Source organism: Citrus clementina, unplaced genomic scaffold (genome assembly GCF_000493195.1).
Source record: "Citrus clementina cultivar Clemenules unplaced genomic scaffold, Citrus_clementina_v1.0 scaffold_1, whole genome shotgun sequence".
NCBI classification, from domain to species: Eukaryota; Viridiplantae; Streptophyta; class Magnoliopsida; order Sapindales; family Rutaceae; genus Citrus; species Citrus x clementina.
Genome location: NW_006263303.1, coordinates 13019892 through 13032160, shown reverse-complemented (window position 1 = coordinate 13032160; position 12269 = coordinate 13019892). Strand labels below are relative to the sequence as shown.

The 12269-nt window shown below is 29.1% G+C and overlaps 1 non-coding gene across 1 annotated transcript; it reads right to left on the bottom strand.

Annotated features, from left to right (window-relative positions):
- Positions 1–10883: 10883 nt before the first annotated feature.
- LOC112095927 lies at positions 10884–10987 on the bottom strand. The gene has a single exon (XR_002904087.1). It is a non-coding gene; the product is annotated as a small nucleolar RNA R71 (small nucleolar RNA).
- Between the last annotated feature and the right edge of the window lie 1282 nt (positions 10988–12269).

The following is a 12269-nucleotide window of genomic DNA, read 5'->3' as shown; positions in this document are numbered from 1 at the left end:
CCTGTTCGGTATTGTTTACCTTTAACGGCTCTGTTCGGTATTGTTTTTATGAAACAAAAATGAGAATAAAAATATTATTTTTAAAATTTAAAAATGTGATTAGTATTATTTTTAAAATTATTTTGAAAAAAAAAGTAAAATACTTTAGGTAAAAATATTTTAAATAATTATTATTGAATTAATTTTCATAAAATTAAAATTAAGTAATGAATAATTATTTTTATTATTTAATTAGTTTGATTATTTTAATTTTAAAAATAAAATAGGTGATCTTGTTAATTTTCTTGTTTAAAGAAAAATGATAAATTCTACATATTTAATTTAATTAATATATAAAAATATAAATATTATAATCTATATAAAAAGAAAAAAAATTATTGTGAGGGAAATTGATTTTTTTGGGTATAATAATAATAATGTTTTTTATCTTATTATTATTTTGTTGATATTATTATTAACACGTCTTTAATTTTGCTGTTTTTACCTCCATGTTTCAGTCGTGGCAAATTATTATTCATAATATGTTGCATTTTATTATTACCATAACACTTGCTCCTTTTTCCATTTTCAACAATAAATTTGCCAATTTGTAATTACAGTACTGCATTAACAAATTTAATAATTATTCGCCTTCAAAAATATTTCTACATTTTTGTCATTTTCTTCAACAATATATTTATTTTCTATTTTCAAAAGTTAAAACTTACGTTTAAAGTTTTCGGATATAATGCAAAATTACAAATTGTCAAATTCAGGTTCGTGGGGTCCTTAATTGGAAGTGCTGCAAGTAGGGTCAGAACCTGAGGAGTCCTACCAATTCAATTTTAAAATTACAAAATTACATTGAGTAGTCTTTACACCAAGCATTTTTCTTAAAAGATAAAACCATTACATAGCTTTCTGTGTACGTGGCAATGACGAGGATAACTCCAATCTCTCTGTCATTTTTCTAACGCTATTATTCTTTCTGCTTTTTGTTTGTCGGTTGTTGGGCTTAGCTGCTAACCAGCTGGATGCCACGCCCCAATTGTACAAGTAATTAAAATATTAGATTTTGCTTAAATTAACAAATACTCATTTACCAATTAATTAATAAATTATTCATTAATTGATAAAAAAAATTCACTAAACTAAATTTTTTTATCATCCTAATAATATTATTTTATAAAAATTTTACTATATTATCTTTTAGTAAGTTTGTTATGTTAAGATTGTATTAGAATAGCTTTGGAATGGATTTAAGCTGAATGGATTAAATTCGATTATATTTTTATTATTTTGTCGTCTTTTATTTCGTGTAGTAAAAGATGTACTAAATTATAAATTTTATTTTTTTATTATTATTAACTATTATTTAGTCATTAAATTAATCAATAGAAACATATTGCTTTTAGAATTTTCAAAATTTATTTTGAAAAGTCAAAACTTAATTTTGGTATTTGATAAATTTTTTTAGAAAAAATTATCAGTCATCCTAAATTTACCATGTCATAAAAAATACTACAAAATTTTCAATTTGTTTGATTCTCCACCCTAATTTTATAATTTGTATCAACCACTCACCAAAACGTTAGCATTGTTAGGATATTTAACAGAACCTGAATAAAATAATAATATTACCCTTGAATTTGAGGGCTTTTTTTTATTTTGGACCATAAAGAATAAAATAAAATTTAAGAAAAGAAAACAAAAAGAAAGTATCAAAACCCAACAAACTCATTGTTTCAAAATCAATTTCAACAATGATTTTGATCTCTAACGTAATTTTCCAACCCTAATCATAATCCTAATTTCGGAAATATGAAAATCTAACCTTTAAACCTAAGCAGATTTTGTGGTTACAAGCAAAATTGGTCTTTAAAACCCACATTCTCTTTTGTTGTTATCTCCATTACTGAAAGCAAAATTGGTTTTGGAGAAGTGACCAGGAGTGGCTTTTCCCTTAAACAATTTAGACGGTTGCTTAAAACCTTACTATAAAGTAAGGTCATATATTTATTTTAAATCTATTATTTTATATTTAAAAAGATATAAATTCCTAATTTGTTCTAACTCAATCATGATTATGTGTTTATTAATTTTTATTTTATTATTGCTTTATAACTTTCTCCAAATAAATTGTCAAAATTATTACAAAGTCTCTTAGAATTAACAGTTTTAAAGTCTCTATGTAATGTTAAATTAATAAATTTCAATTGAAACATTGTTCATTCCTTTTAAACCTCTATTTAAAAAAAAAAACCTACATTTGTGAATTTTTCCGTTAACAACATTTTCTCCTAAAATAATGACACAATAAATGCATTACTAGAAAAAATAATTATCGGTTTATTTTTTTACTTTCCACATCCATTGATCACTGGTTAAAGCCCCAAATCAGGAAACTTAATTTGTGATTTCATATCAAATTTTCAGATTTTATCTTTTTACTCTATTCTTAATTAGTTTTGCTATTTAATTGCCTTACTTCTTTATGAAAATGTTATCATGTTAATCGATTGTTGTTTTTAATTTCTATAATAATTGTATGCTTAATACTGGTAATAAGCTTTTTTAGAAAAAAAATCAATTGTTTGGTTGTTCTTCTTTTCCTGGTAATTGGTTAAAGCTTAAAATCTAAAACCATCAAAGTTAATTTATGATTTCATCTCAAATTTTTAGGTTTTTTCCTTATATTCTCCTTTTAGAGTTTTTTTTATTTAGTTGCTTTATTTCTTTTTGAAAAATATGTGTTCATTAGGTGTTATTTTTATTTCTCTAAAATAATTGTGTGCTTTGCTCATGGGAAGTTGTTTATAATATTACTGATAATACTTTTGTAAAAAGAACTTTTTCAAAATTAATTGACAAAAATTTATTTAAGAGAGCTATATTATGTTATCATTTCAGAAAGATAACTTAAAAATATAATTAATAATTTTATATATTAGAAATATGGAAGAATTAGTCTTAAATGATTAATTTTTTTAATAAACTTAGTACATGTATTTTGTTTAAGAAGGTCTAATTAAAATAATTTGTTTAAGGCCTCTTAAAGGGTTGAGCCCCCCCTGAGGAAGGGTTGTTGTAGGTTTAGGCTTGTGAAGAAGATAAAATAACTTGTGGCTGTTCAAAGCTCAACTGGTTGCTAGTTTGCTACAACATTAGGTTTTAGGGTGCTACACACAGTGGTATGAGATTTGGGGTTGTTGCATGCATATCCTTGGGATTTATGTTATTACACGCAATAGCAATGAATAGAGCTAGCAAAATGAGTCACCAAGTTGTGTTCGCGAATTTTCAAATTTAGACTGACCTAAACGCAGCCCATTTACTAATCATGTCAAAATATTGAGATTCAACACGACACCAAAAATAAATAGGGTACCCAATAATCCGACTAACGTCTATGTATTTAACAAGATTTCCATTAAACTTTTGCACTCCATTATATGTGTGTGTGTGTGTGTGTGTGTGTTGATATAATAAATTACATATGTCCACCAATATTTTACGCTATTGAAGTTCTAAATTTATATAGAATCTTATAAATGAAACACCATGTATATGTCCATCCTTCTTACCCTACCCAAAAAAAAAAAGAAGAAGAAAAAGAGCGAATTATGTCTAATATTTGAACTTCAATAACAATAACCTATAAATTGATTTCGAATAGAAAATAAATTCTGTCCTTAATGGGCAAATGGATCAAAGTTTTTTACCCTAGTCCAACACAAACAAAAAAAATTGTATCGACCTGGTCCTAGCCCATTTAATAATTGTGTCAAATTTGATAACTCATATCTATTTATTTGCATTATGTTCATGTTGGGTTATCGGATTATATTAAATTTTGCCAACTCCAATGATGAAGGGTTAGTTACAGGCGTCAACGTAATATAGGCCTGGACTCGACAACTGAAATCTTTTAATACCAATGGTGGTCTCAATCGGCAAAAATGATGGCTTTTATATGGGGTATTTGGAATTAGATATATGATTTTGAGATTTCAATGTATTAGTATTATCTAAAAGAGGTTGAGAATTTCTGAATAATATTTGATAACATAATTTCAAAATTAATGAAGAAGTGATGAAATAGAAGAGTTAGAAAAAAAGGACAAAGAATTAATGAAGAAGAAAAAAGTAGGAATTGATTTCGTTTTTTTTTTTCTCATTTTCCTTAAAATATTAATTATATTGGTTTTTTTAAATAATATAAAATAAAAATTAGAGTTTTAAATTTATTTAATTAAATATTGGTTATAAAATAGTTCAAATTTTTATATTTAAAACTATTATTTTATTTTCATTTATTATGTTAAATGTCTAAATTACTCTTATGATGTCATCAATAAATATTTTAGTATAGGATTGATATAGATTGCAAACTTAAGGTGAAAAATTGAATAATTTAAAATTTTATAGTATTTTTGATAAGTGGATAAACTTATGGTGTGTTTATTAATCAGCAATCGGAATGGGCTGGAATCGAAATGGAGTGGAATCACAATGGGTTGGAATCGGAATGAGAAATGAGAATCAGAATAAATTGTTTACTTTAGCTATGAGAATCGGAATTAGAATGAATTATATTGACATTAATGTGTTTACTTTATCTTAGAATCGAAATAAATAGTTTTAAATTACTAAACTGACCTTAGTTTATTATTGTCATAATAATAATTATTATTGTTAATAATAATAATAATAATAACTGTTTATAATCATTATATTAATAATAGTAATTATTAATCTTATTGTCATTATTATTATAATTAAATAATAATAATTGTTTATAATCATTATATTAATAATAGTAATTATTAATCTTATTGTTATTATTATTATTATTAAGACTTATAATTATTCCTAATAATAATAATAACAACCACAATAACAATTATTATTATTGTTGTTGTTGTTGTAAAATTAGTAACAATTATTATTATTATTATTATTATTATAGAATACTATTATAATTGTTAATCATTATAATTAATATTAATAATAAAACTATTACAATAATAATATTTATTATTATTGTTGTTGTTGTTAGCAGTAGCAATAATAATAAGTATTATTTACAGTGATTAATAATTATAATTAATATCAATAGTAAAAAAAATTATTATCATAATAATAATAATAGAAGGAACGATAAAATAAGAATTTCAAAATTTAAGAGAGGGTAATATAGCCACTTTAGGAAATAAGAATCTCATTCCCATCTCCTCCCATGGGAATGAGAACTCTAGTAATCATTCCAAATTTTAGGTGGGGTCCATCACTTTGATTCTCATTTCACCTCTTATTTAATCAAATAAACACATCATTCATTCTTATTTGTTGATTCTCATTTTCTAATTCTCATTCTCATTCTCAATAAGTAAACACACCATTAAGATAGACGACTGATAATTTTTCTATTTTTTAATATCACTTTTAGTAAAATCACCCTTCTACAATAGATTTTAAAAAACAAGTAAGGAATAACATTTTAAAATCTAATTTTTAAAATTAATTTTATACTTACTAAAATTCCAGATATACTCTCACATATATTATAAAAAACTAAAATTATCTTTATTCAATTAGGAAATAACAATAAAAATTATATTGAATTATTATTACCAATTATATTGAGATAAAAATAAAAATAATATTATCTATTTTAGTTATCAATTATTATATACAGAATAAAAAATATAATATGCATTTTTATAAATGTTTAAATAAATTTATTCAACATTATTTCTATTTTAGTTATTTGTATTTTTACAGTAGTTTAATAATAAAATTTACTAAATACATAAGACTATTTTTAAAATTCATAGTATTTTAAAAACAATATATTAAAAAAACTTTAATTAGTTCTCTTCACATTATAAAAATTTAACTAACTTTCTCAACAACTGATTATTTCTATATCACAACCAATGAACCAACTACTACTATTTTAAAATATACAATATTGCCAAATTTGCCCTAAATTGGTTCAAACAAAAATAGTTAAATGTTTAAATAATAATTTAATTATTAAATTAAATTACTTAAACTTATCATAACTTATCCCCATAAGAATGTGGGATAAGTTTTGGTATTAAATGGTGGGTCTTAGTTGGGACCCATTACTATCAATTTAGGGGTAGGCAAATCGAATTTCGATTTGGATTGTTCGGGTTTTAATTTGGGTTACAACCCAATTGAGTTGGAGAATTGAACCCAATCGGGTTGAAAACGCGGTTTGGTTTGGTTCAGGTTAATAATTCGGATTGGATTGGTTGGTAATTTGGGTTAAAATTTCAGTTCGGGTCATTTCGAGTTTAAACAATTCAATGCAAAATTTTTGCCAGCAACCACCTAAAATCCAAAAATCTCAAATTCAAACATTCTTAACAACAAATATCAACTACCAAGCATCCTTAACAATATTTCAACGGGTCTTTTTAAAGTTAACAAGACATAAAACATGGTAGTCAACTAAAATTACAAATCTAAAAAACAAAATGGCAATCATGATTAATAATTTAATCTCTATTAACACATCTCCACATGACGAACAACCTTAATAATCCATCTCCAACACTATCAAGGCATCAACACCCAAGACAACACGTCCAGATTAGCAATAATTAACCATCCCAAATTGAATCAAGCAATAACGGACAGAAAATGAAGCAAATTAGTCTATTCTCCAAAAAGATAAAAAAAAATAATTGATATTTAGTAGAATAACTCAATATGCCTTAATAATGTGTATTCTCAATTCTACTAGTATTTTTGCAATATGACTATGCATTAATTGTATAATTGATTATTATGCTTGATCTAAATAAATATGCATAGCTACATACCTAATGTTGCAATAAAAAATTTTGATATTAGAACACTTAGATGGTCGCCTTGTTTACTTTAAGAGCGATTTTAAGTAAATAAAATCTTTTATTTTCATGTAGAGTTTCATAAATCAACACAAGTCTTAAAAATAAATAAGTAATTATTAACATAATAACATTTATACCTTCTGTAAGAACATCCATGAACTCGTTTTCCTCAACTAACACTTGAAAGTTTGTTGTTGAATCCACAAAAAGTGAAGACTGCAGCCAATTTTGCATTAGTATCAAAGCTTGCACCATATCAGGAGTCATAGAACTCTTATGTTCATCTAAAATACGACCTCCCGTGCTAAAGGTAAACTCAGATGCAACGGTAGATATTGGAATGACAAGCACATATCTTGCTATTTGCTACAAAATTGGGTATTTCAAACTATTAACCTTCCACCATAGCAAAATATCAAGCGGAGCACCCAATGCATTAAGTGCTTGATATTCAACTGACTCCATCAAGTAAAGATTTAACTCATTTGACAATTCTACGTGATTTCTAGAGATAGCAACCATCTCGGTGTATTTGGAGAAAAGGTCCTCAAATGCCTCATCTTCTTTATCCATAAAAGTCAGCCCACTACTAGCACTTGCACTTGCACTAGCACTTGGTTTTGAGTGTTGAGCATTGTATGCTTCAAAAAGCTTGTTTAACAGATCTTTCACCATGTTTTTCATCTCAGCACATTTTGCATTATCTTTGCCATATATAGTCTCAAACTAAAGTGTTGCAAAATTCATTTTCCTCTGTAGATCTAATACAGAAATAACAATCAACAACTTGTTTATCTTCGAGGGCTCCTCCCAATACTACTCAAATTTCTCCTTTATACTACTTACCATCATACTAACTTGCATATCAAAGTTTTCCGCCATTATATTCAAGGCTTTTTTTACTTTACATATCTCGTTGTGCCAAACACTGGATGTCACCCTCAAAGAAGAAGAAAATACTAGTGTGGCATTATAAATAATCCTCAAAACCTTAATTATCTGATGAGCATTATCTCAATCATAACTTCCTAGTGGTCCTATCTTTTTCTTCATACTTTCTGTTTTACAAAAATACGCATCATAGAGCTTATCCTCACTTGCCATTCGAGCAAATGTCAATCTAAACTTCAATACTATCATCAACATGGTATATGTGTAATTCCACCTAGTTGGACAATCTAAAACTACACTCCCTCTAGAAGGCTGACTATTCTGCCTTATAATCTTTTCTTACTCCACATAAATTTGAAATGCTTTCAATCTCACATTGGATGATTTCACATACTTCACAGCATTACGGATACATTTTTTTTTTATAAGTATGGATACTAACAATATTGTTGTCTAATTTTTTCAACCCCTCATTAACAATAAAATTCATAATATGCACTCAACAACGTACATGCATATAGTAACCATTCAACACCAATGCATCATCTCGTCAAGTCTTCAATTTATTCTTCATATAACTAATTGCAACAATTGCAACCTTATTTGCACTTGCATTGTCCACGGTGATTGTGAACACCCTCTTTATACCCAAATCAAGCAAACATTTCTCGAGCTGCTTACCAATCGTCTCCCCCTTATGATCAGAAACTATGTTAAAACTGATGACCCTTTTGTGTAACTGCCAATCTTTATTAATAAAGTGAGTTGTTATCAGGATATGACTAGTCGTCATGATGGAAGTCCAAATATCAGTAGTGTGAGAGACTTTTTGCTTCTTATCACACAATAAACTCTTCAACAAAGCATTTTCAGCTAAAAAAATGTCAAGGATATCCTTAGTGATGGTTGTTGAGTATTAGAAAATGTATATTTATAAAGGAGAAAATCGTTATTTTACATTTCAAGTCTTACTAACAACCCTTACTTTTATGTATTTAAGGTTCTTGTAATTTAATTATGTATGTTTTATTTTAATTAAGTATTTTGTGTATTTTAGGGGCATCATAGTCATTTCACAATAAACGAGAGATCAAACGGTAAAACGGACATCACTTTTAAACTCAGGACGGTCGAAACCTTAGGAGGAGCATAAAAGGAAAAATGACACTATTCACATGTACGGTACTGTCTACGTTACTGTTCACGACACTGTTCACATAGACGGATCGATGATGTGGCATTGACTGATGATGTGGCATTGACTGATGATGTGGCATTGACTAATAAGGTGTCATGATCCTATTGGTCTAAAATTCTTATGAACTGTTGATGGTGACTTAGCAGCATATTAGTGGACCAAAATTTACGCATACGGTACATGCATTACACAGGATTATTTTCAACCAAACCGCGTCACTGTTCAAAGCCGGGTCAAACCGTGTTACTGTTCACCCGCGTGGTCAAACCGCGTACTGTTAACTGATGACGTAGCGTAATCCTGAGCGTCCAAACTGTTTTTAATCCGATGGCCATGATTTACTCCATGTATCTATAAAAAGGGGGCCTCTCCCCCCTAATTTGATATCTCTGAATTCATTTTTGGGATCCATTTTCTGTAATTCCATTTTCATCTTGTATTTTCTACGTATTTTAATAAATTCCCATTTTGCCCCTAGTTTAATTATGAGTGGCTAATTTTCTTTCAAGCTTGGGTTAAAGGTGAAGTCTCAACATGTGTCATGGGCTTTATTTGGTAAATTTACTTTCTCTTCCCTTCTAATTTTTGTGGATGTTTTGACTTCTCGTCAACAAATAATACTAATCTTGTTTAGTACCGCCTTGGTTTCACCGGCCCCCTAGTACAAGGTTATTATTATTTGGCACGATAAGCCATTAGCACCATATTGATTAGAACGTGGTTCATGAGGTGCGGATTCCCCCCTCATGATTTAATTGGCATTAATAAGGATTATTTAGCCCATGATGCATGTTGATACGGATCCGGATACCCAAGTGCTTCATTTCAATAGAATTCTCTTCAATTTATTCTCGTCATTTCAATTCCAATTTTAGAATTTGTTCTCGCCATTTTAATTTAAGTTTTAGCATATTCCAAATCATTTCCACCATAAATCCAATCACCTATTTACAAAATTAATTCTACACACAATTAAAATCCACCTTCTCGTGGGATCGACACTCGTCACCATTGATCTATATTACAATAGATTCGTGCACTTGCGAGTTCAATAAAATTTGCACAATAAGTTTTTGGCGCCGTTGCCGGGGAGGTAAGTAATTTTAATTCATAGAATTAATTTTTGTGAATAATTCCATTTAATTGTTTTCTTGTCTTTTTTTAAAAAAAATGAAAAAAAGAGGTGAATTTACATTTAAAGGTTAGTATTTCTTTTCTTTTTCTCTTCTTTAAAATTCTGTAATTTAATTTTCAATTTATTTTCTTTGTAAATTTTTTTTGTTTATTTTATTAATTTATTTTTAGTTAATTTATTTTCACGTATTTTTTAGTGTGTTTTTATAGTAAGGTTGTAATAGCACAATAAGGTTAGTATCGTAATTTCTCTCTCTTCTTTATTTTTATTTGTTTTGTTCCCATCTTTGTTTTTATTTTATTTATTTTGCATGCATGGTCGTAGGTCATTATTACCTAATCTTGAACCTATAGACTTTGAACTAGAAAAAACACTTCGCACACACAAGCACGTTAAAAATAAATTTTGAATGGATTTACAAGCACCACAGGAGAGGCCATTTAAGGACTATTTTAGTAATTTAGCTAATTTGAGCACATCATGTATAAGATACCCAATTGTAGCTGCTAGGAGCTTTGAACTAAAACCTAGTGTGCTAAATTGTCTCCCCACATTCTATGGCTTAGAAAATGAGGACTCATATAATCATCTGAATGATTTTCATGCTATTTGTCAAACATTTAAATATGAGAATTTTTCAGACGATGATGTAAAACTTAGACTTTTCCCATTTTCTTTAAAGGATAGAGCTCGTTCATGGCTTAATACATTGCCTACTAATAGCATTGCATCATGGGAACAAATCGTAACTAAATTTTTGAATAAATATTTCCCAATGCATAAAACCAATGCTATTCGCAGGGAAATTTCAGAGTTTACACAGAGAGAAGACGAGCAATTTTTCGAAACATGGGAGCGATTCAATGGGCTACTCTTGAAGTGTCCACATCATGGGTATGAGAAATGGCACCAATGCTAATACTTTTTGGAGGGATTACTACCAAATGTGCAAGAATGGCTAATGGCAACAAGTGGAGGAGAGCTAATGTCAAAAAGTGCATCAGAAATTTGAGAATTCTTCCAACGACAAGTGGATAATTCCCAACAACGGAGTCGATCACTCAGGAATACTAGAAGAATTAAAGGAGTGAATGAGGTTCACATTGGAGAGTCAACTTCAGGAATCAAATAAGTCAAGGAGATGGTTGAAAGTCTTGCTCGACAAATAGCATCGTTATCAACTGCTAAATCAACAGAACCACATGACCATGACTCATACTCAGATCAAGCCAATGCCATATGTGTAATGAGAAAACCATCGAATTACAACCCATACTCCAACACATATAACCCTGGATGGAGAGACCACCCCAATTTTTCATGGTCTCAAGGATTCCAACAGAATGGACCAGCAGCTCCAGGTCCACCAATTCCTCAAATTCCTCAAGCCTCTCAGCCACCATTCACACCATACAATCAGAACCAGAACCACTCTCAACCTAGACCCGGATGCATTCCAGAATTTCAAGAATGTTACTCACTCCACGATTGAGCAACAGAACCGCACCATTGATGAACTACGAAATGAGTTGAGAGCAAGCTTCAATTCACAAGCTCAATCAGTTTCAAGCCTCGAGAAGATGGTAGGACAACTTGCTTCTTCATTTCAGACCTTGGCAATGACTGTTGAGAAAGGCAAGTTTCCAAGTCAACTAGTGCCTAATCCTAAAGGAGTACATGAAGCAAGTACTAGTTCACCACAGCAGCATGGAGAGGTCAAAACAGTCATGACCTTGCGAAAAGGAAAAGAAGTCGACAATAAAGTGGAGATGCATTTGACAAAAGAAAATCAAATTGTACCTGTAAATGTTGAGGACTCATCACCGCATGAGAAAGAAGAAACCGCCCCACGAGAATACGTTCCCAAAGCTCCATTTCCTCAGAGGTTAGCTAAAGGAAAAAAGGGAAAATCCACAGGTGAGATTTTTGAAATCTTCAAACAGGTAAGTGTTAACATCCTTTTACTTGATGCTATTAAACAAGTTCCATCTTATGCCAAGTTTCTTAAAGACCTTTGTACTAAAAAGAGAAACATTCATGTTCAAAAGAATGCATTTTTAACAGAAAACGTTAGTTCATACTCCAACATAAAATTTGTCTAAAATGCAAAGACCCAGGCTCCCCCACTATCTCATGTAGCATAGGGAACCATACAATTTAAAATGCTTTGTTGGATTTA